Raw genomic sequence first — 26,642 nt, 5'->3', positions numbered from 1 at the left:
ACAACCCAGGGCTCGCTCTGGGAGGCAGACCCCGCTAAAGTGCCTGTTGTAGGGGACTCACAGTGCACAGGAGGGCGGGGCCCCAGCGAAAGCGCCTGCTCTGGTAGGCGTGCCCTGCACTGGTGGGCGGGGCCACAGCGACAGCACCTGCTGCCGTAGATACGCCTACACAGAAGGGAGGGAAGACCTACACAGAGCTCCAGATGCGCAAATCACAAAGAAACATAACTCAGTTCATCAAAGGACAAGCCAACTCGCCAGCTCCAAAAAGCAGCACGACTGAAGAGGAGATGGAGAATAAAAAAGCAAATGAGGCCATGTTAACAGGAATGATCGAAAGCGTCAGAAATGAAATCAGAAAACAATTCCAGGAGTTTAGAGCGGAAATCTGGAAGGACACCCAGGAAGCCAAGAAAGAAATGGAAGCAAACCTGGATACAATGCAAGCCTCGTTTAAAGAAATGGAAGCAAAAATGGATACAATGCAAGCTGCCTTTAAAGAAAATCTCCACACCCTGAGAATTGAAATGCATGAAAAAATAGATTTAAAATACAACTCTTTAAAGGAAGAAATTTCCACGATCAGAGCTGATATGACAACCATGAATAGCTCTCTGACATCCATAAACTCCGCAATTGAAACCATAACACAAAGAGTTGACCATATGGAATCCAGAATCTCTCGCCTGGACGATGAAGCAGCTGACAACAACCAGAAAATGACCACACTCCAAGAAAAGGTGAAGCTTCAGGGCAGACTAATCCAGGAACTAATGGACAAAGACAAGAGATATAATCTGTGCATAATTGGAATAGAAGAAGGAGCCGAATACCAGAGCAGAGGGCTGTTGGAGAATTAAAGTCTCCAACCAGTGGAAAAATTTAGCCCCGGCACGGTTACTCCGATGCCTCATTAGCACACTAATAGGCCCTTGGGAACTCATTCCCAGTAAGGAGTTTCTGGTGTTTGTGGGCCAAAGGAAGCCACCAGTTGTTGCGAGAATCTCCTTTTTCCCCCTACTTAGCAAGTCTCTCTTAGGAGACTTGCTAGACCAGCTGCCTTTAGTGTTAGATTATCTCTGTAAACAGGAAAGTCTCCTCACTGTTATTTCACAAGTATTTGGAGAAGTCAAGATTAATGTTATCTAGCCTTAAGGAGATAATAGCTAGGAGATAATTAGTTCTACCTCAGTTGTATACAGTTCCTTGTCTTGATATCTATAATCTTTGTAGTCACTACCTCCTGTAATTAGAAAGGCATTTGTACCAAGTTCCTGCCCTCACAGTAGGAAATTTCCTCCACTTTTGTATTTGAGACAAATGTCATGCTGTATTGATCTTTTACCCTGTAATTGTAAAATTGGTTTCTAACCCTATATAAACCCTGGCCCTCTTGGAATAAAGTATGCATTGGTTCACTCGCCTTGCATCCCCCGTGTCCTGATTTCGACTGCAGTTACCCAGGTTCAACATCTGGCGTCCGGACCCAGGGACCTGACAATTGATCCACAGGAGATTGCGGAACTGCCGAGCTCTCGAGTGAGGTGAGAGATATTTTTAATTCACAGGAGACAAGGGATCTGTGTGTAATTCACAGGAGACAAGGGATCTGTGTGGTGAGCTCCTATTCTTAAAAAATTACGGGGTTATGGGACAAGCTAAACCAACTCCATTTTCTAATTTTATCCACCATGTATTGAAACGGGACGGAGCTATGGTCTCGTGTTCACAAAGAGATGAGTGTGTACAGGTAGTGGAGTATAATCTATGGTTCCCAGAGGGAGATACTTTAGATTTAGAAGTCTGGGAACGAGTAGAGAATAATATGGAAAATGAATATCGGTGTGGAGACAAGGTTCCAGTTACATTTTGGTCTGTTTGGGCATTAATACATACAGCCGTGAGCATGATGTCTCCTGATGCTATCATAACATCAGCTGCTGAGCCAGAGGCTGACGTGGAAAAAGCTATGAAGGCTTATAATTTGTCCGGGGAGGTAAAAACTCAAATTGGGCAGGAGCTAAAAGACATGGCAACACCTGAACTATCTCCTGTCAGTTTTGTTAAAGAAAAATTAACATCAAATAAGCCTTCAGCCTCTACCTATGCTCCTTCAGAGAATGATGATAATTTAGGCAGCTCAGCAGTGCAGTCAAAGTGCTACAGATGCTCTTTCGATCTGCCAGGGGCAGTCAGGAAGGTGAAAGTAAAGAACAAATAATTGCGGCCGCGGAGCCCACTTTTACTTTAATTAATCTAAGTCCTATGGTTCTGCCTCTCTCTCTTGCTATCAAACTTTTCCTGTCATTGAACCCCCTCCAACCAGAGGTGTGGCACAGCCCCGTCATTATCAAGATATTGACCAGATTCACTCAATTTAGGACAGCTGTAATACAGGGCCGTCTCATGGCTCCCTTCCAGTGAAGGAGGCTTCCCCATCATCTTTTCTTTACAACCAGGCACTAGCAGGGGAGCTGACACTCCCTGTTTTAGTCCATCAGCCTGGAATTGGGGAAGGACTAGTGATTTTTCTTTTACTTCTTAAGAGAATTTTTACTGCAATTGCACTTTTAATTTGCGCCTGCGCTGCATGTTTCATGTGTCTTTGTCCTTGTTTGATTAGTTGTGTTTCGTGTGGAGTGGTAAATTGGGAAAGAAGTCCTCTGGTGAGCGGCCTCGGCAGGTTGATTGCCAGGGGATGGAAATCTCCACTGGGGAGGATCCCCCTGAGAATTTTCAGGGCCCTATGGACTTTCCATCACTCTGGCTGGCAGCTTGTGGACGCTGGACATGCCATCCAAGGCGTAAAAGCCTCTGTTTCTATGTTCTGTTTTGTCTTGACTAGTTTTGTCTTTGAGATTGGTACCAGTTTTAAACATAAACTTTTGTTTCCCTTATTTCTGTTGTCCATTTACATGTCTATGGGCAAAACATTTACTAGGTACTGTGTCTCCTTCTGCAAGAAGGCAGAAAAAGTGCAGGCTGCTAAGAGCTGAGTTCAAACAGCCGGCTAGGCTAATCTTAGCCTGAGAGTAAACACTAAGAGTCAAGTGCTAGGTGGACTCAGTAATACTCCAGGGGACCCCAACCCAGTTATCTTCAGCTAAAAATTAATTAGTATGCTAAGATACTTTGCTAAAACTAATAGGCCCTAGTGAATAAGACTAATCAATGCTAAAATCATTCATTAAAGGTTTTGTTTTAAGTTTTGGTCATTACAAGAGTAAGATTGGAAAATATACCTTTTGCCACTAAAAAATGTACGGCTGATAGTTGTTTGGACTGCTTTTAAGTTCTGTTTACATTAATACCTACATATGTGAATGTATGTATGTGTGTGTGCGCGCGCACAAATGTATGTGGGTGTGAATGTGTTCAAGATTAAAAATGTATGATGTAAAAATAGGTTAGTTTAACTTTAAACTTCAAAAGATCATAGAATTTGGGCATTACCAAAAGCTTTAAAGGATTATTTATTTTGAAAGGAAGTATAGTTAAAAATTCTTTAATTCATGGTTAAAAATAAATAAATAAATAAATAAATAAGAACTTAGCAAGGGCCCTTGAACCTATCCTCAGTAGTGAGGGGTAAACTGACAAAAGTACAGTTTAGCCATCCACGTGATGGGACAGCCGTAGGGTGGCGTCCATTCATAGTGGGAGAGGGCAAGCTGGCCCCAAGGCAGTTCATCAAGCTCTAAGGAGTAGGATGGAGATAGGCCCATTCTATAGGACAGGCCAATGGAGGCCTTTCTTTTATTTCTTTTGTTTTCAGGTAAACATTGGAAACCTCATGGTAAAATGTATGATTTGACTGATACTTCTAAAAATTGCCCCTTAGGATGGATTAAAATTGGAATATCTTAAAGGAGAGTTGAAAGTTTATTTACCTGATATAACTCGATTCCTGTACAGGTTTGCAATTTGGATGTATTAAAAAGGCAAATATGCTAACTCTGAAATCTCATAGTTATAATTCTGGGGCACACTGCTAAGTGTACTCTTGTTACAATTGTTTTGGGTATCACTTTAATGAATCAGGTACTAAATTTTTTAAGTGTAAACTGTACTGTAACAGTAAGATTAACTATCTTAAGTCACATATAATCAGGTAAATATTTTAAAGTATATAAACTAATGGGGGATAGAAGTACACAACTTTCATTAACTCTCTGTATATAGGAAAATGGCTCTTTTAAAGCAGACAACCAGGAGGCAATGTGCCCCCTGGGCCTCAGTTTTTCTATGCAAATACAGGCTGAGGTAAAGGTGTGAAAGCCTCTACTTTAAAAGGTTTTAGAATGCCTTTCTAGATAAGAAATTTGGAAGTGAAAAACAAGCAGCATGAAGCAATGGGTGATACCTAGGCTCCAGATTTCTTTTAATACAACCAGGCTTGGTAAAAGACTTGAGATCAAAAATGTATTCTGAGATATGAAATTTAAAATGTTTGTTTTAAGTTGGATATAGGAAAACGATGGCTATCAAGATGATTGTTTAATTACTACTCCAGTTTGTTTTACAGGTTTTCAATAAAATGATTTATTATTTGCTGCACCTGATAAAAATATTGTATCAAAATTGTTACAAATTTTGCCTTTAGACTTTCAACAGTATGATTTAATAATTGCCCCTGATAAAATTCATTTAAACAGAAGAACCATTTAAGTATCTGGGATATTTAGTTAAAAGACAAGTAATTACCCCCCAATTAATAAAAATTCGTACTGAAGAGTTTAAAACTCTTAATAATTTTCAAAAGTTACTAGGGACATCAATTGGCTTTGCCCTTCCTTAGGAATTCTGGTAATTCCCAGAATTCCTAACCTATTTTCCATCCTTCAAGGAGATTCGGACTTAAAAAGCCCCCAAAAATTAACTGATGAGGCACGTCAGGAGCTACTTCTAGTGGAAAAGGCCCTGGCTCAAAATTCCTTAGCTTGGGTAGACCTATCTGCCCCTATTGGGTTGCTAATTTTACTTACCAAAGACTACCCTACAGGGGTGCTAGCTCAGTACAATAAGCCTTTGGAATGGATATATACCAAACACACTTTCTCCAAAACGTTATCCACCTATCCAGAGATGATCAGTTTCATTATCATGCAAGGCCGTAAGAGATGCCTGCAAATCAGTGGGCAAGACGCCTACTTCATTATCACCCCTATACCTAAACAGCAGTTTGAGTTTATGTTACAAACCTCTGATCTTCTCCCTCTGGCTTTAAATGGCTTTACAGGGGAAATTTTATACCATTTACCTTCTAGTCCTCTTTGGCAATTTTTTCAAAGACAAACTTATGTTATTGATAATATTTTACTCTCTGAGCCCATTCTAAATGCTCCCAATGTTTTTGTAGATGGTACTAAAAATAACAAATGTGCTTTCTGGACAGAAGATAAATATCAAGTTTTCTTTACCCCTTGGCAATCAGCACAACAAAATGAGTTACAGGCTATTATATATGCTCTGGGAAATTTCTTGATACCTTTTAATTTAATTACTGACTCTGCTTATGCAGCACATGTTTTATGCAATATATACTCTGCTGTTATTTCTCAAATAAAACCCACACTAAGTTCACTATTTAATCAATTACAGAACCTGTTGCGCCAGAGGCAACACTCTTTGTATGTAGTCCATATTTGAGCTCATTCTAATTTGCCAGGTCCTATGGCATACGGTAATGCTAAAGTAGATGCTTTAGTCTCTTTTGCCTCAGCAGAAGAAGATCATGCTGCCCGGCACTCTAATGCAGGTCATTTACATGTTACTTATAAAATTCCCTTTAAACAAGCTAAACAAATCATTGCTAACTGTCCTACTTACAGACCCTTACATCTGCAAACTCTTCCCCACGGTGCAAATCCTCGAGGATTGGCTCCTAACAAAATTTACCAAATGGATGTAACGCACATCCCTGAATTTGGCCGCTTACAATATGTGCATGTATCCATTGATACATATTCTTCTTTTATTTGGGCAACTCCTCTACCAGGGGAAAAAGGGACTCATGTCATTCAACATTTACTAGAAACATTCGCAGTCATGGGGATTCCTTCTCAAATAAAAACTGACAATGCACCAACTTATTCCAGTAAACAAGTACGAAAATTTTTAGAATTTCATAACATTTTTCATGTTACAGGAATTGAATACAATCCTCAAGGTCAAGGTATAGTAGAAAGAGCTCATTATACATTAAAAACACAAATTAAAAAACTAAAGAGGGGGAGTATGGATAGTACTGAGGGATATGCAACTTCTATGAAAAGTATTTACAAAACAGCCCAAGCCGTTATTGCAGAAGCACTATTTGTCCTTAACTTTTTAAATTTGTCTCAAGGAGATGTTTTAGCAAGAGCTGAGCGACACTTCCTAGCTCCGCCTATGCAAAACAAACCGCAGCCGGTTTGGATTAGATTGGGGGTTGGGCTAAATTGGGTCCCCGGGGAGTTGTTAACCCAGGGGCGAGGGTATGCTTATGTTTCTACAGAAGACAGCCCATCTTTCTAGCACCTGCTCCAGTGGATCCAGCAACAAACACCCCTCTGTGCATCAAGACCGGGGTGAAACATTCTCATCCAAGTGATAAGGCCATTCTAATGGACAGGTGTGCACTGGTAACCTGTAGGGGCTACATCAGAGGTAATGTATTGGGCCTATATTTCTAACCCTCCTTTATGTCCATACTTATGGACAAAAGCCCCTGTCTCTTTTACATCTATTACTAATTTACTCTCTCCCCCTATGGGTCTGGCATTCCAGTCTTTCCTATGGAAGAGGAAAGATCATTTAACTTCTCTTATTCTCAGTTCTCTAAAGCTATCTGTCAAGGCCGCTCCCCATGTTACCCTTTTAGATATCAATATTGGATTCAGCATGGAGGTTCATATAACTCCAGTAGAACTCGGCTGATTAGACTGTCTTCCTGGTCTGTGGGATCTCATACCTATAAATTAGATAATTATCCTAGCCCTGCTGGCCTGCCTAAATGTGACAATTTTACTTATCTGAACCTGAACTTTTTCCAACTATTTGGAATACATCCCAGCATACTTGGTATGATTGGGGACCTTTTGGTGTGTAGTTGAAAAACTGCACTGAATATAACTCATCTTGTGACCCTACTTTATCTATGAACATGTCCAATGCCATGTCTGCTAAACAGCTTTTAGGGTGGTTTGGAGCAGGCTTTGGTGACCCCCGGCCTGCTCTCGCCCATGGAAACAGGCTATTTCCTCCACAACGTCATCTCTGGAAATTAGCAGCTTCTCTGGCTCCTGTATTGCTGGCCAATGGAACTTACTCAGGAACTAAAAGATCCTCGGCCTCCTACAACTTCACAGTTGTAAAGACCTATAATATCTCTGCTTGTGTTCATTTTCCACATGTACTGATGGTCGGCCCCATAAACATAACTAAGAATGCCATTACCTGCATAAATTGTAAATTGTATACTTGTTTGAATAACAATGTCACCTTTAATTTTAGTCAAGATAGGATCATGATTTTAACCCAGCGCAACTCCCTTTGGGTTCCTGTTCGCATGCACCGTCCCTGGGCTGGAGGACCTGTGCAAGGATTGGTAATGCAGTTTTTCAAGCGGCTTCTGAGGAGGAGTCGTCGTGCCATTGGACTGATTATTGCAGGACTTGTTGGACTAATTGCCATTGCTACAACTGCAGCAGTATCCGGAGCTGCATTGCGACAATCTGTACAAACTCATGACGTTATGGTGCAGTGGCACCAGGACTCCCACAATCTGTGGCAACACCAGCTGGAAGTAAATGCCCACCTTCAAGATGAGTTAGAAGCTGTTAAAGGAGGAGTGTTTTGGCTTGGACAGAAATATTTGGCTTTACAGCAACGATTGTTTTTGACTCGTGATTGGAATTCTAGTCATGTCTGTGTAACACCTTATAAATATAATGCCTCTGAATGTGAATGGAATGATATACAAATGCTTATAGATGGAGCCCTACTAAATGGTACGTTAAGTGAACAAAGCTTGTACAGGGAGGTTTTTGAAGCTTTTCAAAAGGAATTGCCAGATGCCTCTTCTATTGATGATATAGCCCAAGGACTAGCTCAGACCTTAGAAGGACTAGACCCTAGGGGGTGGTGGCAAAGTATTACCCATAGTGTTGGAAGTGCTTCTATTGCCTTAATACTTATGATATGTGTCTTTTTCTTAGGATATTGTTCTATCATAGCTATAATAAAGCGTTACACTAGGAATAATTCCTCTGATGTTTTACTAACTGCCCTTAAACTTTCTAGAGAAGCGGCTGTGGAAAATTAATAAAATTAATAAAATTAATAAAAAAGGGGGAATTGTTGGAGAATTAAAGTCTCCAACCAGTGGAAAAATTTAGCCCCGGCACGGTTACTCCGATGCCTCATTAGCACACTAATAGGCCCTTGGGAACTCATTCCCAGTAAGGAGTTTCTGGTGTTTGTGGGCCAAAGGAAGCCACCAGTTGTTGCGAGAATCTCCTTTTTCCCCCTACTTAGCAAGTCTCTCTTAGGAGACTTGCTAGACCAGCTGCCTTTAGTGTTAGATTATCTCTGTAAACAGGAAAGTCTCCTCACTGTTATTTCACAAGTATTTGGAGAAGTCAAGATTAATGTTATCTAGCCTTAAGGAGATAATAGCTAGGAGATAATTAGTTCTACCTCAGTTGTATACAGTTCCTTGTCTTGATATCTATAATCTTTGTAGTCACTACCTCCTGTAATTAGAAAGGCATTTGTACCAAGTTCCTGCCCTCACAGTAGGAAATTTCCTCCACTTTTGTATTTGAGACAAATGTCATGCTGTATTGATCTTTTACCCTGTAATTGTAAAATTGGTTTCTAACCCTATATAAACCCTGGCCCTCTTGGAATAAAGTATGCATTGGTTCACTCGCCTTGCATCCCCCGTGTCCTGATTTCGACTGCAGTTACCCAGGTTCAACAGAGGGCTTAATCATGTTCTCAATAAAGTTATTGCAGAAAACTTCCCCAATCTCACAGGGGACCCCATCCAGGTAACCGAAGCCTATAGGACACCTGGCAGGCCAGACCCCAGGAAAACCACCCCAAGGCACATAATATTCAGGACCACAGACCTCAAGATTAAAGAGCAAATTCTGAATTCAGCCAAAGCGAAGAAGGAAACTTTTTTCAATGGGAAGAGGATTCGAATAACATCCGACTTATCCACACAAACTTACCAAGCTCGAAGTGGGTGGAAGAACACCATCCAAGTACTTCAGACTAACAATTTACAACCTCGGATCAAATATCCAGCGAAACTGGAGTTCACATTCGAAGGGAGAACCAGATCTTTCCACACCAAAGAGGAGCTAAAGGAGTATGTGAATAAAAAACCAGCCCTACAGCGAATATTAAGAGGGGAAGCCCACCCAACAGAGATCGTAAAAGACACACAGACAGAATCAGAAAGAAACTTCAACAGCCAAAGTCCAGCAGAAAGACCAGCTCACTAAAGACAAGAAGGAAAAAAATAAAATAAAAAAAAAATCAGGAAAAAACAGCCCAACAAGAAAATGGAAGGAGAAAAAACACCCTTATCCTTGATCTCTTTAAATATAAATGGCTTAAACTCCCCGATCAAGAGGAGCAGACTGGCAGAATGGATCCGCAAACAAAAAGTTGACATCTGCTGTCTACAAGAGACCCACCTTACAGCAAGGGACAAAAACAGGCTTCGAATGAAAGGATGGAGCAAGATCTACCAAGCAAATGCACCCACCAAAACGGCAGGTGTAGCCATTCTGATCTCAGACAAGCTGGACTTCTCTTTAAAGTCCACTCAAAAAGACAAAGAAGGACACTACATATTAATACAAGGAAAAATCCAGAACCAAGACATCACGGTGATAAATGTATACTCACCGAACAAAAGAGGCCCGACATATGTCAAGCAAATTCTCACAGAATTACAGAGCAAGATAGATGCAAACACAATCATAGTGGGTGACTTTAATACTCCTCTCTCTCCAAGAGACAGATCCAACACCCAGAGGATTGGTAAGGGAGCTGAGGACCTAAATAACACCATTTCCCAAATGGATCTAACAGATCTATATAGAACCTTCCACCCTACAGAGACCCAATACACCTTCTTTTCAGCAGGCCATGGATCATATTCCAAAATAGACCACGTCATAGCCCACACAAAGAACCTCAGCAAATACAAAAGTATTGACATCATCCCATGTATTATATCTGATCACAGTGGATTAAAGGTAACCCTCAACAACAAAGGATACCACAGAGCCTATACACACTCTTGGAGGCTAAACCCCACGCTGCTATCCAACACTTGGGTCACAGATCAAATTAAAGATGAAATCAACGAATTCATAAGCCACAATGACAAAGAAAACACATCACAAAGAAACCTATGGGACACAGCTAAGGCAGTACTGAGGGGCAAGATCATTGCACTCAGTACCCACATTAAAAGAATGGAAGCAGAGCAGGTGAATACCCTCACGATGAAACTAAAACAACTGGAGAAACAAGAAATGACAGAATCTAAAACGACTAGGAGGGGAGAGATTACAAAGATTAAAGAAGAGATAAATCTGATTGAAAATAGAAAGACCATTCAACAAATAAATAAGACTAAAAGCTGGTTCTTTGAGAAAATAAACAAAATTGACAGACCGCTTGCAAGACTCACAAAAAAAAGAAGAGAAGAGACTCATATTCGTAAAATCAGGGACTCCACAGGAAAAATTACAACAAGTACACACAATATTCAAACAATCATAAGGAGCTATTTCCAAAACCTCTACTCAGCAAAAAACAATAATTTTACAGAAATGGATCAATTCTTAGAGAAGTACAAACTGCCCAAACTGAACCAAGAAGAAATAAATCAACTAAATAAACCAATAACTTACGGTGAGATACAAGAGGTAATCAAGAACCTCCCTACTAAGAAAAGCCCAGGCCCAGATGGATTCACAAACGAATTCTACAAAACCTTTAGTGAGGAGCTAATTCCAATACTCCTCAAACTCTTCCGCGAAATAGAAACGGAGGGAGAAATCCCAAACTCATTCTACGAAGCTAATATCATACTCATTCCCAAACCAGGCAAAGATCCAACAAAAAAAGAGAACTACAGACCAATATCACTAATGAACACAGATGCAAAGCTCCTCAATAAAATATTAGCTAACAGGATCCAGAAAGTGATCAAGAATATCATATATCATGACCAAGTAGGCTTCATCCCTCAGTCACAAGGATGGTTCAACATCCGTAAATCAATCAATGTAATTCACCACATAAACAGAACTAAAATCAAGAATCACATTGTTATCTCAGTCGATGCCCAAAAAGCCTTCGACAAAATACAACATCCATACCTATTAAAAGCTTTGGAGAGAACAGGAATAGATGGAACATTCCTCAAAACAATAAAAGCCATATACAACAGACCAACTGCTAATATCATATTAAATGGAGAGAAACTTAAATCATTCCCCCTAAACACAGGAACAAGACAAGGATGCCCACTCTCCCCACTTCTGTTCAACATAGTGCTGGAATCCCTAGCCATAGCAATAAGGCAAGAGGAGGACATCAAAGGGATCCACATCGGCAAGGAAGAAATCAAGTTATCCCTATTCGCAGACGACATGATCTTATATCTCAAGGACCCAAAAAACTCAGTACCCAAACTCCTACATCTAATAAACCAATTTGGCAAAGTAGCAGGATACAAAATCAATCCACAAAAGTCAGCAGCTTTTCTGTACACCAGCAATAGACAAACAGAAAAGGAAATTATGGAAACAATTCCATTTACAGTAGCCAAAAAAAGAATAAAGTACCTAGGGATCAACTTAACCAAGGACGTGACGGACCTATTCAATGAAAACTACAAAAATCTAATAAGGGAAATCAAAGAAGACACAAGGAGATGGAAAGACCTCCCATGCTCATGGGTAGGCAGAATCAATATAGTGAAAATGGCCATATTGCCCAAATTGTTATACAAATTCAATGCAATACCTATCAAAATCCCAGCCACATTCTTCACTGAAATAGAGAAACCAATCCATAAATTCATATGGAACAGCAAAAAACCTAGAATAGCCAAAGCAATTCTAGGCAAAAAACATAGTGCAGGAGGTATCACCATACCAGACTTCAAGCTCTACTACAAGGCCATCATAACAAAAACAGCATGGTATTGGTATAAAAACAGATCGGAAGACCAGTGGATTAGAATTGAAGACCCAGAAATAAAACCGCACTCTTACAGCCAACTGATATTCGACAAAGGAGCTAAAGACGTACAATGGAATAAAAATAGCCTCTTCAACTACTGGTGCTGGGAGAACTGGGCAGCCATATGCAGAAAACTCAAAGTAGACCCAAGCCTATCACCATGCACCAAGATCAACTCAAAATGGATCAAGGACCTCAACATCAGACCTGAATCCTTGAAACTACTGAAGGACAGAGTAGGAAAGACACTAGAACTTATAGGCACAGGAAGGAACTTCCTGAATAGAGTCCCAGGGGCACAACAAATAGGGGAAAGACTCAACAAATGGGACTACTACAAATTAAAAAGTTTCTGCACAGCTAAGGTCATAGCCACCAAAATAGAAAGACAGCCAACGATATGGGAAAGGATATTTACCAGCACAGCAACAGACAAAGGCCTGATATCGGTCATCTACAGAGAACTCAAAAAACTAAGCCCCTCCAAGCCCAATAAACCTATTAGGAAATGGGCAAAAGAGCTAAAGAGAGACTTCACAAGAGAAGATATAAAAATGGCAAAGAAACACATGAGGAAATGCTCAACATCCCTGCTAGTAAAGGAAATGCAAATAAAAACAACCCTGAGATACCACCTCACCCCAGTTAGAATGGCCTATACTCTGAACTCAGGAAACAACAAATGCTGGAGGGGCTGTGGGGAAAGAGGAACCCTTCTCCATTGTTGGTGGGAGTGCAAATTAGTACAACCACTTTGGAGAACAGTATGGAGGTTTCTCAAAAAGCTCAATATAGACCTACCCTATGACCCAGCCATACCACTCCTAGGCATCTATCCTAAACAGCAAAACCCAAGATATCAAAAGGACATTTGTACTTCCATGTTTATCGCAGCACAATTCACAATAGCCAAAATTTGGAAACAACCCAGATGCCCCTCCACAGATGAATGGATCCAAAAAATATGGTACTTATACACAATGGAATACTACATAGCGATTAGGAATGGTGAAATATTGTTATTCGCAGGGAAATGGTCAGAACTCGAACAAATAATGTTGAGTGAGACAAGCCTAGAACACAGAAAACAAAGGGGCATGATCTCCCTGATATATGACTGTTAACAAAGGGAGATGGAGAGACAGTAGAGACCAAGTCTGTGAACACTGTATATGTGCTTGATACATTGTATATTGCATATGGGTCTACCTGACCTAGACAAGGGATGGAAAAACAGGTTGTAAGATATCACAAGAAATGTACACACTGCCCTACTATGTAACTGCACCCTCTTTGCACAACACCTTGTAAAAAAAAATTTATGTTCAATTAATAATAAAAAAAATTAAAAAAAAAAAAGAATACCATTCTGCTGAGTCAGGGTGATATTATATAAGCTCTTGCTGTCTTCTTCTGTATCTGGACCATGGTTTATTAGCTATTGACTTTCTCAGTCATTATGGGTTGCTATACTGCAAAAATTTAATGATGGATCTGTGTATATCCACTTTCATTTCTTTTTGAAGGATGAATCTCTGTTGCACATTACATACATGTTTAACATTATTATGGATTCTGAGAAGGTGGACATTCTTGTCTTTCTATAATTCCTCTGTCCCTGGAATTGTCTTCTAATCTGATACTGAAACAGCCACTGTTGCTTGCTTTGTATTGTTTGTATGCTATGAGTTTTTAAATCCTGTTGCATTTTCAACCTACTGTGTTACATTTCAGGTGCGTTTAGCTCAGATGTCATATAGTTGGCTCACTTCTATTTATCAGCTCAAAAGGAGATGGAAGCTGGTCACTGGTGGCTCATGCTGGTAATCCTAGCTACTCAAGATGCTGAGATCTGAAAGTCAAGATTTAAAGCTAACCTGGACAAGAATGTCCATGGGACTCTTATCTCCAATTAACTACAAAAAAAAAAACAAACCAGAAGTGGGAGAAGATTAAAATTGTCATGATTTCAGCTAAGGAAATCAAAGTGTAGATGTCTCCACTGCTATCCTTCATACTTTTTTTTTCCAGTTTTGAGGTTTGAATACAGGGCTTCCATCATGCTCTGTGGGTGATCTAACCCTTGAGCTACATTTCTGGTCTTATATTTTGCTTCTTAAGTATTTTTGTGTGCCAGTCGTGGGGCTAGGTGTTGTCCCTGACTTCTTTTGCTTGAGGCTAGAACTCTACCAATTGAGCTACAGCTCCAGTTCTGGGCTTTTTGGTAGTTTATTGAATATAGAAGTCTCATGGATGCCAGGTGCTTGTGGCTCACGCCTATAATCCTAGCTACTCAGGAGGCTGAGATATGAGGATCACAATTCAAAGCCAGCCTGGGCAGGAAAGATCCTGAGGTGCTTAACTCCAATTAACCACCAGAAACTGGAAGTGGCATCATAGTTCAAAGTGGTAGAGTACTAGCCTTGAGCAAAAAGAGCTCAAGGACAGCACCCAGGCCCTGAGTTCAAGTCCTACAACTGACAAAAAAAGTCATATCAGCTTTCCTGCCTGGGCTGGCTATGAGCCTTGATCCTCAGATCTTGGGCTCCTGAGTAGATATGCTTATAAGCATGAGCCATTGGCACCCAGAACAGTTTTTATAAACCTAACCTCCCCTTCTTCCCTTCTTCCTCCTTGGTCCTTCTTTTCTGTCTCTCATAGATGTCCCAATTTTTACCAGCTGACATCTCACACACCTCAACTACATATCTGAATTTTTTCTCTGCAGCTTTTTTATTCTCAAAGGTTTCATCTGTATCCCTCTTTAGTGCCAGTTTCTGACTATATATATATATATATATATGTATATATATACATGTATATGTATATGTATATACATATATGTATGTATATGTATATGTATATGTATATATATGTATATACATATATATGTATATATATATATATATATATCCTGAGGTGTGGCATGTCTCTGCATATCCAGAACTTAATAGCAATTTACTATAACAGCTGGATGGAATAAGTCTGAGGATGCACATGATGTGAGAAACAGGGAGGCAGGTGGCTGGTCTTCCAGTGGCAGCAGTGGCAAACTGTTTTTTGCTGTTGTTGCTATTGTTTTTTTATGGTGGTATAGGGGGTTGAACCCAAGGCCTCAGTACTGCTTAGTATGTGTTCTAACACTTGAGCCATGCATCTACCCCATTATTTTTGCTGGTCTTAGGGCTTGAACTCTGGGCTATTTTGCTCAAGGTTAGTTAACCCTCTGTCACTTGAGCCAAAGCTCCAGAGTTTTGTGGGGTTTTTTTTTTTGCTTTTTAATAATTTTATTTTTTCTAATTTAGTTATTTTAATTTCCCATAGCACCTTGACAATGTTGAAAACAAATACAAATACAAGGATGTACTTATTTTAACATTTTATGCATGAGCATGTGCCACACATTTTGGGGGGAGGGGGGCAGTTCTGACAACAGGACAAACCTAAGCAATGGACAAAATAGAAAGCCAGGTAACTAGTTCTGACACCCCACTCCCCAACACTTGAGATATGTCACTCAGGGACACATGAATTAAGATTTAAAAACAAAACAAAAGAAACATTGATGTGGGCATTTCTTTGTATACACTAATCAGTGTTCTCTGCTGTAAAACTGAAAAACATTTAACATAGCTTGTCGATATCTGAGTTGCAATTTTTGGAACTTTCTACTTAAAGATTCATAAAAAGTTCTTGGCTTTCAAAAATAAACATTAAGTTATTTAATAATCAGATAAAATTTAAAAGAGAATTTATTATCAACCTGAAAACAAATTCAACTTCTTAAAATGTCCTCATTCACCTAATGAAAATTGACATGTCCAAGAGTCTTCCTCAAAGCTCAGACTACCTATATAGGCATATGCCAAAAAAGCCTAAGTTCAATTAGTAGCCACCAAACGGTAAGGAAATATTAAAAAATCCATCACATATTATATTTAAGAATTTATAAAAACTCCTCAAAAGGATTTACACTGTTCTCTTTTGAGTTTTACCTTTTGCATAAAAAACCAAAATTGGTACTTTTAAAATATGGTTAATATATATTTCCAACACAAATACCAAAGAGACTTAACCCAGTGCTGTTTAACTGTGTCAAAGTAAAACCAGTGGATATTTAGGTCAAGAGACTTAATTTTTTTAAGACCATAACTAATAAAACTAGAGAAAGTGTTGAATATTTTGTTTCAGGATTGTTATTATTCTCCCTTGCACTGGTGAAGATGCTAACATTCCATTATTAAGCCTTTTGCAAAGAAGACTTGGTTATTTAAAGAGTTAAAGGAATGTGAAACAATATTCAAGCTACCTTAACTTTAGGAACCAAAAATTAGAATTATGCATGTCATTTGATTACTTGCAAATTGAAAGCTCCAGAGTTTTGAAACATTCTCATATGTTAAATTAAGAGAGTCTCCCATAGTGAAGCAGTAGAGGCCCCACAGGGCAAGTACAAAACAGAATGAAAACTCCCAACTGTCTTGTTTTTACAAAAGAAAAGGGAGGAGGCAGCCCTAGGCCAAATTGCATAATCCTGTCACATCCTCACAACACCTCTGCTGATGGGAGGGGAAAGGGAGTAGTGTAATAAGGGAGGAGAGGCCCAAAGGGCTCTCTTTGTCCCCTTACCTGCTTTTATATCCCAGAGGAAAGCAGGAGGCTACACCTTGAGATGAGGCTATGAGTTTCAAACTTGGGAACAAAGATAAAAGGGGAATCTGTGCTTGAGCAACCTGGGGGGGGGGGGAGGGGGGGCTGAAGGGGTGAGGGGATGCATGATGCCTATTGCTTTGTACCTTTCACCGGGAAGGAGGGCAGCAGCCATTAGTAGCTCTCAGGTTTGTAAATTGGGCCTGCTGGTTTTAAGGCAAGAGGCAATGAAGTCGAATTAAATATAAAAAGAAACTGGCCAGGCGTTGGTGGCTCACACCAGTAATCCTAGCTACTCAGGAGGATGAGATCTGAAGATCACTGTTCCAAACCAGCCTGAGCAGAAAAGTCCTTGTGAGACTCTTATCTCCAATTAACCACTCAAGGGTTAGGGATATGGCCTAGTGGCAAGAGTGCTTGCCTTGTATACATGAGGCCCTGGGTTCAATTCCCCAGCACCACATATACAGAAAATGGCCAGAAGTGGCGCTGTGGCTCAAGTGGCAGAGTGCTAGCAAAAAGAAGCCAGAGACAGTGCTCAGGCCCTGAGTCCAAGCCCCAGGACTGGCCAAAAACAAAACAAAACAAAAACCAATTAACCACTCAAAAATTGGAAGTGGAGCTGTGGCTCAAAGTAGTAGAGCAATAGCCTTGAGCAAAAAGAGCTCAGAGACAGTGCCCAGGCCCAGAGTTCATGTCCTACAACCGACAAAAAAAATAATATAAAATCAATATAAAAGAGTGATTTGTGCAAAAATAACATAAACAAAAGACCTGGGAAAGGGATGTTCCCATTAGTGCCTAATGGGGACAGGGCTATATGCCACCCCTGTCCCCAGGCCTTTTCAGTGACAAGGCTTTGGGGAGTCGGGGTGAGGTCCCAACCCCCAGCAATGGCTCAGAATGGGATTGTAGGGGAAGGGGTTGCATTTGTGCTCCGAGAGGGGAGTAATCCCACTTAATGGTCCACAGTTGCATGTGGCTGGCAGGGGCTACCAAGGCTCAGCACTCAGTTCTCCCCAGTGTGGTATCACTTCTGGCTTTTTGGTGGTTAATTGGAGATAAGAGTCTCATGGACTTTTCTGTCTGGACTTGCTTCAAACTGCAATCTTCAAACCTGAGCCTCCTAGTAGCTAGGATTATAGGTGTGAGCCACCAGCACCTGGCTATGTTGGTCATTTTTGTGATGGAGTCTCACTTTATGTCCAGAGACACTGAGCTGCAATCCTATTTGACTTTACTGTCACTGGGGATAACAGGCAAGAGTACACTGTACCCAGACATTGTTTCTTCTGTAGCTAGGATAATAGTTTCATGTCACTACACCCATTGGTTAAGATGGAGTCAGGAGAATTTTGTTTGCCAGTAATGGGTCTTAAACTCAGAGCCTCAGGCTTGCTTAGCTTTCTTGCTCCCTTGGTGTTCCACCACTTGAGCCATGCTTCCAAATAGCTTTATGCTGCTTATTTAGGAGATGAAGTCCAATGGATTTTTCTTCCCACACTAGCTTGTTAGCTCAATTGTCCAGATCTTAGCCTCCTCACTAAGTAGGGTTACAGACATGAGCCACCAATGTCCAGGTAAATCACCGTATTCTTTTAGTAGTACTTTGTTTCCTAGGCAGTTACTCTACTGCTTGAGCTGTGTGTCTAGTCTTTCTGCCTGGCTTGGACTTGAACCACCATCCTTGGGTAATCCTACCTTCCAAGCAGATAGGATTACAAGTTTGATTCACCTCACCAGACTTGGTTTTTGTTTTGTTTTGTTTTTTGATCCTAGGTTGGCCTCAGATTCAAGGTCCAAAGCCTTTAGTCTCCTAAGTGCTGAGATTTCAGGCACTGCCACACGCCTGGTTGCTTTTGGCAAAGAAAATGAACAAATATTAATTTTGTGTGTGTGTGTGTGCTTGTATTAGGGCTTGAACTCAAGGCCTGGATGCTGTCCCTTAGATTTTTTTTATCAAGATTGATGCTCTGGGGCTGGGAATATGGCCTAGTGGTAAAGTGCTCGCCTCGTATACATGAAGCCCTGAGTTTGATTCCTCAGCACTACATATATAGAAAAGGCCAGAAGTGGCGCTGGGGCTCCACGTGGCAGAGTGCTAGCCTTGAGTAAAAAGAAGCCAGGGACAGGGCTCAGGCCCTGAGTTCAAGCCCCAGGACTGGCAACAAAAACAAAACTAAACAAAGATTGATGCTCTGCACTTGAGCCATAGTACCATTTCTGGCTTTTTGCTGTTTAATTGGAGATAAGAATTTCATGGACTTTCCTATGGTGGGCTGTCTTGAAACCTAGATCCTCACATCGCAACTGCCTGTGTAGTTTAAGTTAATAGTCATGTGCCACTGACAACTTACAAATATTAAATTTTAAATCTGCATTTTGAATACTACAATAAGTATATTAAAATGTAAAACATGTGATGTTAATGCTTTTCTCCAAAACTGGACTGCAATTCAGACATGGAATATATTTTTTTAACTAATTTTTTTTTGCCAGTCCTGGGTTTGGACTCAGGGCCTGAGCACTGTCCCTGACTTCATTTTGTTCAAGGCTAGCACTCTAGCACTTGAGCCAGACTGTCACTTCTGCCTTTTTTCTGTGTATATGGTGCTGAGGAATCAAACCCAGGGCTTTATGCATGCTAGGCAAGCACTCTACTTTGCTAAGCCACTCCCAGCCATCACACATGGTTATTTTAAAGAAAGAACTTAAAATTATTTCTATCAGTGCTTACAGTATACTATTACTTCTCACCAAAATATTCAAAGGACTTAATGGGCTAGTATTAAAAGTTATTTATAGGGCTGGGAATATGGCCTAGTGGCAAGAGTGCTTGCCTCGTATACATGAAGCCCTAGGTTCGATTCCTCAGCACCACATATATAGAAAAAAGCTGGAAGTGGCACCATGGTTCAAGTGGTAGAGTGCTAGCCTTGAGCAAAAGGAAGCCAGGGACAGTGCTCAGGCCCTGAGTTCAAGCCCCAGGACTGGCAAAAAAACAAAACAAAACAAAAAATAATAATAAAAGATGTCAAAACAGGGTAAAAAAAAAAAAGAGAAACAACTACAAAAGCAATACATGCAAAACTGTTTGGTGTAAGTGAACTGAACACCTGGGGGGGGGGAAGAGAAAGGGGGGGAGGGAGGGGGGTATGAGGGACAAGGTAACAAAGAGTACAAGAAATGTATCCAATGCCTAATGTATGAAACTGTAACCTCTATGTACATCAGTTTTATAATAAAAACTTAAAAAAATAAAAGATGTCAAAACAAAAAAAACAATAAGTTATTTATATTCTTGACTATTCTACAACATGCCAGTCTAATCTTCAAAGACATGTAAATTGGATAACCTACCCAACAATGTTTTAACACAACATAATTTTTATTATACTTATAAAAAATGCTTTCAACTTTTGTTTTCTTGCTTATCCTAGAGTTGGAACTCTAAGCACTGGCTCTGGCCTCCTTTTGAGCCAGAGAGCCATTTCCGGCTTTTTCTGTGATTAATTGGAATTGGGACATAAGAGTCTCATGGAGTTTCCTGCCTGGGCTAGGTTCGAACTGTGACCTTAGATCTCAGCCACCTAAGTAGCTGAGATTAGAGGCATGAGCTACCAGTGCCTGGCTTTGGTATTTTTAAAAAGTGCCTTAAGTAAACCAAGATATTTTCAGTCAAGTTATTTCTTACTCAATTCTTTAAAGCAGTCAAAATATTTGCATCTTTATATTATTGAGCAATGCCTTTATGTAATAGAAGAAGAAAATACAGAAGCAAAAAAAAATCTTAGAGGCTGGGAATGTGGCTTAGTGGTAGAGTGCTTGCCTAGCATACATGAAACCCTGGGTTCAATTCCTCAGTACCACATAAACAGAAAAAGCCAGAAGTGGCTTTGTGGCTCAAGTGATAGAGCGCTAGCCTTGAACACAGAGATGTTCAGGGACAGAGTCCAGGCCCTGAGTTCAAGCCCCTAGGACCAGCAAAAAAATCTTAAAGTTTCTACTCCTAAAATAAGAAATAACAAATTTGCAGACTAAAACCAGTTGTGGTAACTTATACCTGAAATCCCAGCTACTCAGGGAAGCAAAGATCTCAAGGACTAAGTGCAGTTTTTTTCCTAGTCCAGGAAAAAAATATAGGAAACATCCTGTCTCACAAACAACCTTGGCAAGAGAAACATGCCAGTCTTCACAAAAAATGAACATGTTATTCTCCAAAATAATGAAAACTTGAGTAGGCACTGGTGGCTCACGCATGTAATCCTAGCTATTCAACTGGCTGAAATCTGAGGGTCGTGGTTTCAAGCCAGCCTGCCAGGAAACTCCATGAGACTCTCATCTCCAATAAATTACCCCAAAAAAGCTGGAAATGGCCCTGTGGCTCAAGTAGTACAGTGCTGGACTTGAACAAAAGAAGCTCAGGGGCAGTGCGTAGGCCCAGTTCAAACTCCTGGACCAGCAAAAAAAACAAACCCACAAGTGATAACTTATCTGAAAATAACTTTTTAGGGGCTGGGAATGTAGCCTAGTGGCAAGAGTGCTTGCCTTGTATACATAAAGCCCTGGGTTTGATTCCTCAGCATCACATATATAGAAAACGGCCAGAAGTGGCGCTGTGGCTCAAGTTGGCAGAGTGCTAGCCTTGAGCAAGAAAAAAAAAAAAAAAAAAAGAAGCCAGGGACAGTGCTCAGGCTCTGAGTCCAAGCCCCAGGACTGGCCAAAAAAAAAAAAAAAAAAAAAGTAACTTTTTATAAAACACAAAAAAAAAACTGTAGGCATGGTTTACATGGTAGATTACCTGCTAAGCAAACTGAATTAAAAACAAATTGTTAATGCTACTTGGAAAAATATGCCTCACTCACAATGGCAAATTCAGGTCAAGGACGTTTAATTCTTAAACACTGTGGGGGGGAAGGGCACAGTGGGGAATATATTTCTGCTCTGGGGGACAAATAATCCTGGTCAAAGGGCAGGCACTTTAACAGTGTGTGGGTGCAGGGAGGGAAGGGGGAGAAGAAAGGGGGAGGCGAAAGGGGGAGCAATCTGCTCCTTTATTTATTTTTTAAAATTTATTATTATAGTACAGAGGGGTTACAGTTTCATACCTAAGTCAGTGAGTACATTTCTTGTTACCACCTCCCTCATCCCCCCCCAGCAGCGTCCCCCCCCTCCATTTCCTTCCCTCCCCATGAGTTGTACAGTTGGTTACACCATAGAGTTTTGTAAGTATTGCTGTTGCATTGGTTTGTCTTTTTACCCCTTGTCTCTCCATTTTGGTGTTCCCTTTCCCTTCCCTAGTTCCAATACACATATATACAATATCCAGGGTATTAAAATCAGTTACAGTGATATCAGGGGTAAAACCATGGGAAAGAAAGACAAAAGAAAACGGCCTAATTTCACATGGTACTGTTGAAAACAATAACAATGATAAAGCACTTGTTTCCATAACTTGGAGGTCATTTGGCTTAGCATCATCTTATGTATTCATATCAACCTGCTCCTTTAATTCCCTTCCCCTTTCCACCTCTCTGAGTCCTAGCCAATGCTGCTGAGCTCTGGGTGTTGAATGCTCTGCAGGACCCCCGCAAGGGTGCCCTGTGCAACCTCCCCCTCCCCTTAAGCCTGCCCACTACCCACATCCTGTTGCCTGGAGGGAAGCCCGGAGCACACTGTACCAGCTTCCCCACCCCTCTCCCCAAGTCCACGTGGAGCCGGCCTTGAGTGCTTGCCAGCGTGCGTGCCCCATCTCCATGCATGCGCACTGCCCAGGCCCTGCCCATGTGGGGCAGGAAGGCGGGGAGAGAAAGAGGGCAAAAAAAGAAACGGTGCTGCAGAGATGAGTCAGGGTCGCCCGTTCCCGCCACAATGGCCTCTGAGGTGGAAGTCCTATGCTTGCAGCTCCTAGGAGGAACGAGAGCCACTTCCGGGGCGAGGCGCAGCTCTGTGATGGGACCCCATTGTGTCCCAACAGTTCAAGTTCCGCGGCCACCACCAGGTCATGGCCGCCTGCTGACCCATTCTTCAGGACCCGTTCTTGCTGAACTCCAGCTCCGACTTGCAGGTCTCCCTGCAGCAATGCAGACATCGTGGTTGACCTGTTCGCTCCTGCTGCGCGGGCGCCCCGGAATTTGCTGCCAGGGACAGTCAACTGCCTAACAGCTGTCTCCTACCTGCAAATGGAGCACGTGGTGGGGAAATGGTGGAATGCTCTCAGCCACTTCATGGAACCCAAAATAAGCCTCAAGGAGGATGGGGTCAGCAAGGCGAACCTCTTGAGCAGTATCAGTGCCACCAAGTCTCTCTTCCCTCCAGCCAGGACCCCAAAGCCAGATCCCAAGCCCCGGCCGTGGCCTGTGAAGCTGGATGAGGATCTAGAACTGAAGACCAAGGAGAAGGAAGTGTCTGACATCCACAAGGAAGAGGAAGGGGAGGGGAAAGAGGAGGACGGAGGGAAGGGGGAGGTGTCTGACATCTGCTTGGAGAAGGTGGAGTCTGCCCTTGAGGTGGCACACCACCTCAAACCCCCTGGAGGCCCAGGAGATTATCTCTATATTGGGGGATCTGTGAGCAGCCATCTTGGGGAACTAGCCCAGAATAGTGTGCCCTTCCCCCCCCCCCCCCCCCAGCATTGTAGCTCTACCACAAGGAGTGGTGAAAGCCTGCTACAGCCTGTGGGAGGACACAGAAAGGGAAGGCCTGCTGTTGATTCCTGGAAGCCAGGCCAGTGTGAGGGCCAATTCTCGCCTGCTGGAAGCACCAGCAGTGGCCATGGCTGCTCGGAGGGCCGGGAGCAGTCTAGGGGCAAGGGGCAGCCCGGGATCCTTGCCAGGCGGCTTTACGAATGGAAACTCCTTTTAAATAACATCAAGTGCCTAGAAGGGTTCCCAGGCATGGAAGTTGGTCCATGTATGTACACAACATTTCATCTTCATATGCCCACGTGGTGCCAAGCAGTTAAAGCCATAGCAACAACCCCAACCACCACATGAATGTGCACCACGGAACCAAGTCACACTTGAGTGGCATCTGTGGCAAGCGAGTCACACACAAGTCCATACTGCACAGCTACCTCAACCTATACTCAAGCTGTAAATAATCCACGTTATGGAAACAAGTGTTATATCGTGGTTGAAATTATTTTCAACATGCCATGTGAAACTGTACCCTTTTTTTCCTCTTGTATTCCCTTCCTGTGGTTGTAACCACCCCACCCCCCACCCCCAGCTATCACTATCTCATCTGAGTACCCTGGATAGTATATATATGGGTGTATTAGAACTAGGGAAAGGAAAGGGGATACCAAAATCTAGGGGGAAAAAAAGGATAAAAAGACAAACGACTCCAAAAGCAATACTTACAAAACGATTTGGTGTAAACCAACTGAACAACTCATGGAAGGAGAGGGAAGGAGGGAGGGGGGAGGCGGGGGAAAATGAGGGAGGAGGTAACATGTACAACAAGAAATGTACTCACTGCCTTACATATGAAACTGTAACCCCTCTGTACTTCACCTTCATAATGAAGGGGGGGGGGAAGCACTGCACATTTGTTGCTTCTACTGTGATGTGCACTTTGCTCACAAGCCTGCCAATGGCAGCACCTCAAGAAACAAAGTGGCGAGACCTCAGCAGAGAATGTGCTGGAGGCCAGCATGGCGGAGGTCAATGCCCTCATTTGCTGCTAGCAGGGCCAGGAGGCTGGGGTCCTTGGGCTGGGTGGGATAGAGGCTCCTGAGTTTGGTAGAACTGAGGAGGTGGGAGGAATCTGGGGATCCTGGGAAGAGACACATATCCTAAGGGAGAAGGGAGGAAGATTCTTTGGTGAGAAGACCCTATCTCTTGGGGGCAGAAGAAAAGGATGGAACAACAGGCCAAGAGAATATTGGGTCCTCGAGAAAGATTTCTTCCTGGAGAGGTGCATGGATATGAGAGAGCAAGGGTTCTATAGAATAAGAAAATGCAAAGGCTGGAAAAGTTTTTGTTTATTCTGGCAAAGGCTGCCTAGGGGGAGGTTGTGTCATTTTTTTTTTTTTTTTGCCAGTCCTGGGCCTTGGACTCAGGGCCTGAGCACTGTCCCTGGCTTCTTTTTGTTCAAGGTTTGCACTCTGCCACTTAAGCCACAGTGCCACTTAAGCCACAGCGCCACTTCTGGCCATTTTCTATATATGTGGTGCTAGGGAATCGAACCCAGGGCTTCATGTATACGAGGCAAGCACTCTTGCCACTAGGCCATATCCCCAGCCCCAAAGTTGTGTCATTTTTTGAGGTGGGGATGGGTGGAAGGAAATTGGGAAGACACTTGGGCAATTGGCAGCTTACTTGCTCCTGTTTGGGTTCTTGGGAGAGGGTATGATAGTGGGAAATGATTATTGAATCCCAGAAAAGGAAAGGGAGACAGTTCTAGCATGCTGGGGAAATTGGGGCTGTAGGTATAAGGCTCACAAAAACTGAGGGAGAAAGAACAACATAAGAAAACGGTGGAGGGCTGGGAATATGGTTTAGTGGTAGAGTGCTTGCCTAGCATGCATGAAGCTCTAGGTTCGATTCCTCAGCACCACATAAACAGAAAAGCTGGAAGTGGCGCTGTGGCTCAAGAGGTAGAGTGCTAACCTTGAGCAAAAAGAAGCCATGGACAGTGCCCCAGCCCTGAGTCCAAGCCCCAGGACTGGCAATAAAAAACAAAGAAAAGAAAAGAAAATGGTGGAATGAGCATTGTGGGGTAGATGATTGGGAAGTAAGGATACAGTAGCAAGAACAATGAATAAAGGATGAAGGATTGACCTCCACCCTATTGCCTCGGGCCCTAATACACTCCAGAGGGAACCTCAATCTGTGTACCTGCTTTGATATGCAGGCAGGACATTTCACCTAGGCCTACCTGAAATGGAAAACTCCAAACTTAAGCAAACCTGCTTTGATGTGCACCTAGGCCCAGCTGTAAATAATCTTTTGTGGGCCAAAAGGAAAAGACACCAACTTCCTAGACCTAGTGGTGCTTTCAATAACCTCTGCCTCCTTGCTCAGACGCCTTATAAGCCTGCTCCCAAATTCACCCCCCCCCCCAACAAAGCTCCAAACCCACCAGAGGGGCCTGTTGATGATAGAGTCCGGCCTATTCCTTTTCCGCGCTCCTCCATTTTCCTAACAGTGGAGGGATGAGGGCAAGGCACTTAGGAGAAAGGGCACAAGGAGGAGTGCAAATGGGGGGAAGGGTGCAGTAGTAAAGACATAGAGTTTGTTTTTGTTTTTTCGCCGGTACTGGGGCCTGGCATAGGCACTGTCCCTGAGCCTCTGTGCTCAAAGCGAGCGCTGTACCACTTGAGCCACAAAAGCACTTCTGGCTTTTTCTGAGTAGTTTATTGGAGATAAGAGTCTCAAGGACTTTTCTGCCTGGGCTGGCTTCAACCGCGATCCTCAGATCTCAGCCTCCTGAGTAGCTAGGATTACAAGTATGAGCCACCGGCTCCAAGTTTATACTGTATTTTTAAAGAAAACACAAACTTTTTTTTAATGGAATTTGTTTTTTTTTTTAAGTTTTTCTCTGCTTTTCCATTAAATTTTTTCTTAAAAAAAAAAAAAAGACTGGATGGTGGGCAGAGGAGTGGGGGGGGGGGGGAGACACGGAGGAGTGGGGACAGTGCGGAGGGAATGAGTCACCTGATTGCTGTCCACACCACCAGGAGCTCGCTGGCTGCCAGTGGTCACGTCTGGTCTCGACACTTCATA

General features: G+C 42.1%; 1 pseudogene; it reads left to right on the top strand.

Annotated features, from left to right (window-relative positions):
- Nucleotides 1–22,718: 22,718 nt before the first annotated feature.
- LOC125343961 lies at nt 22,719–24,946 on the top strand (annotated as a pseudogene).
- The last annotated feature ends 1,696 nt before the right edge of the window (nt 24,947–26,642 follow it).

Source organism: Perognathus longimembris, chromosome 28 (genome assembly GCF_023159225.1).
Source record: "Perognathus longimembris pacificus isolate PPM17 chromosome 28, ASM2315922v1, whole genome shotgun sequence".
In the NCBI taxonomy this organism is placed as follows: Eukaryota; Metazoa; Chordata; class Mammalia; order Rodentia; family Heteromyidae; genus Perognathus; species Perognathus longimembris.
The sequence above is the reverse complement of the archived record's forward strand: the minus strand, read 5'-3'. Positions and strand labels throughout refer to the sequence as shown.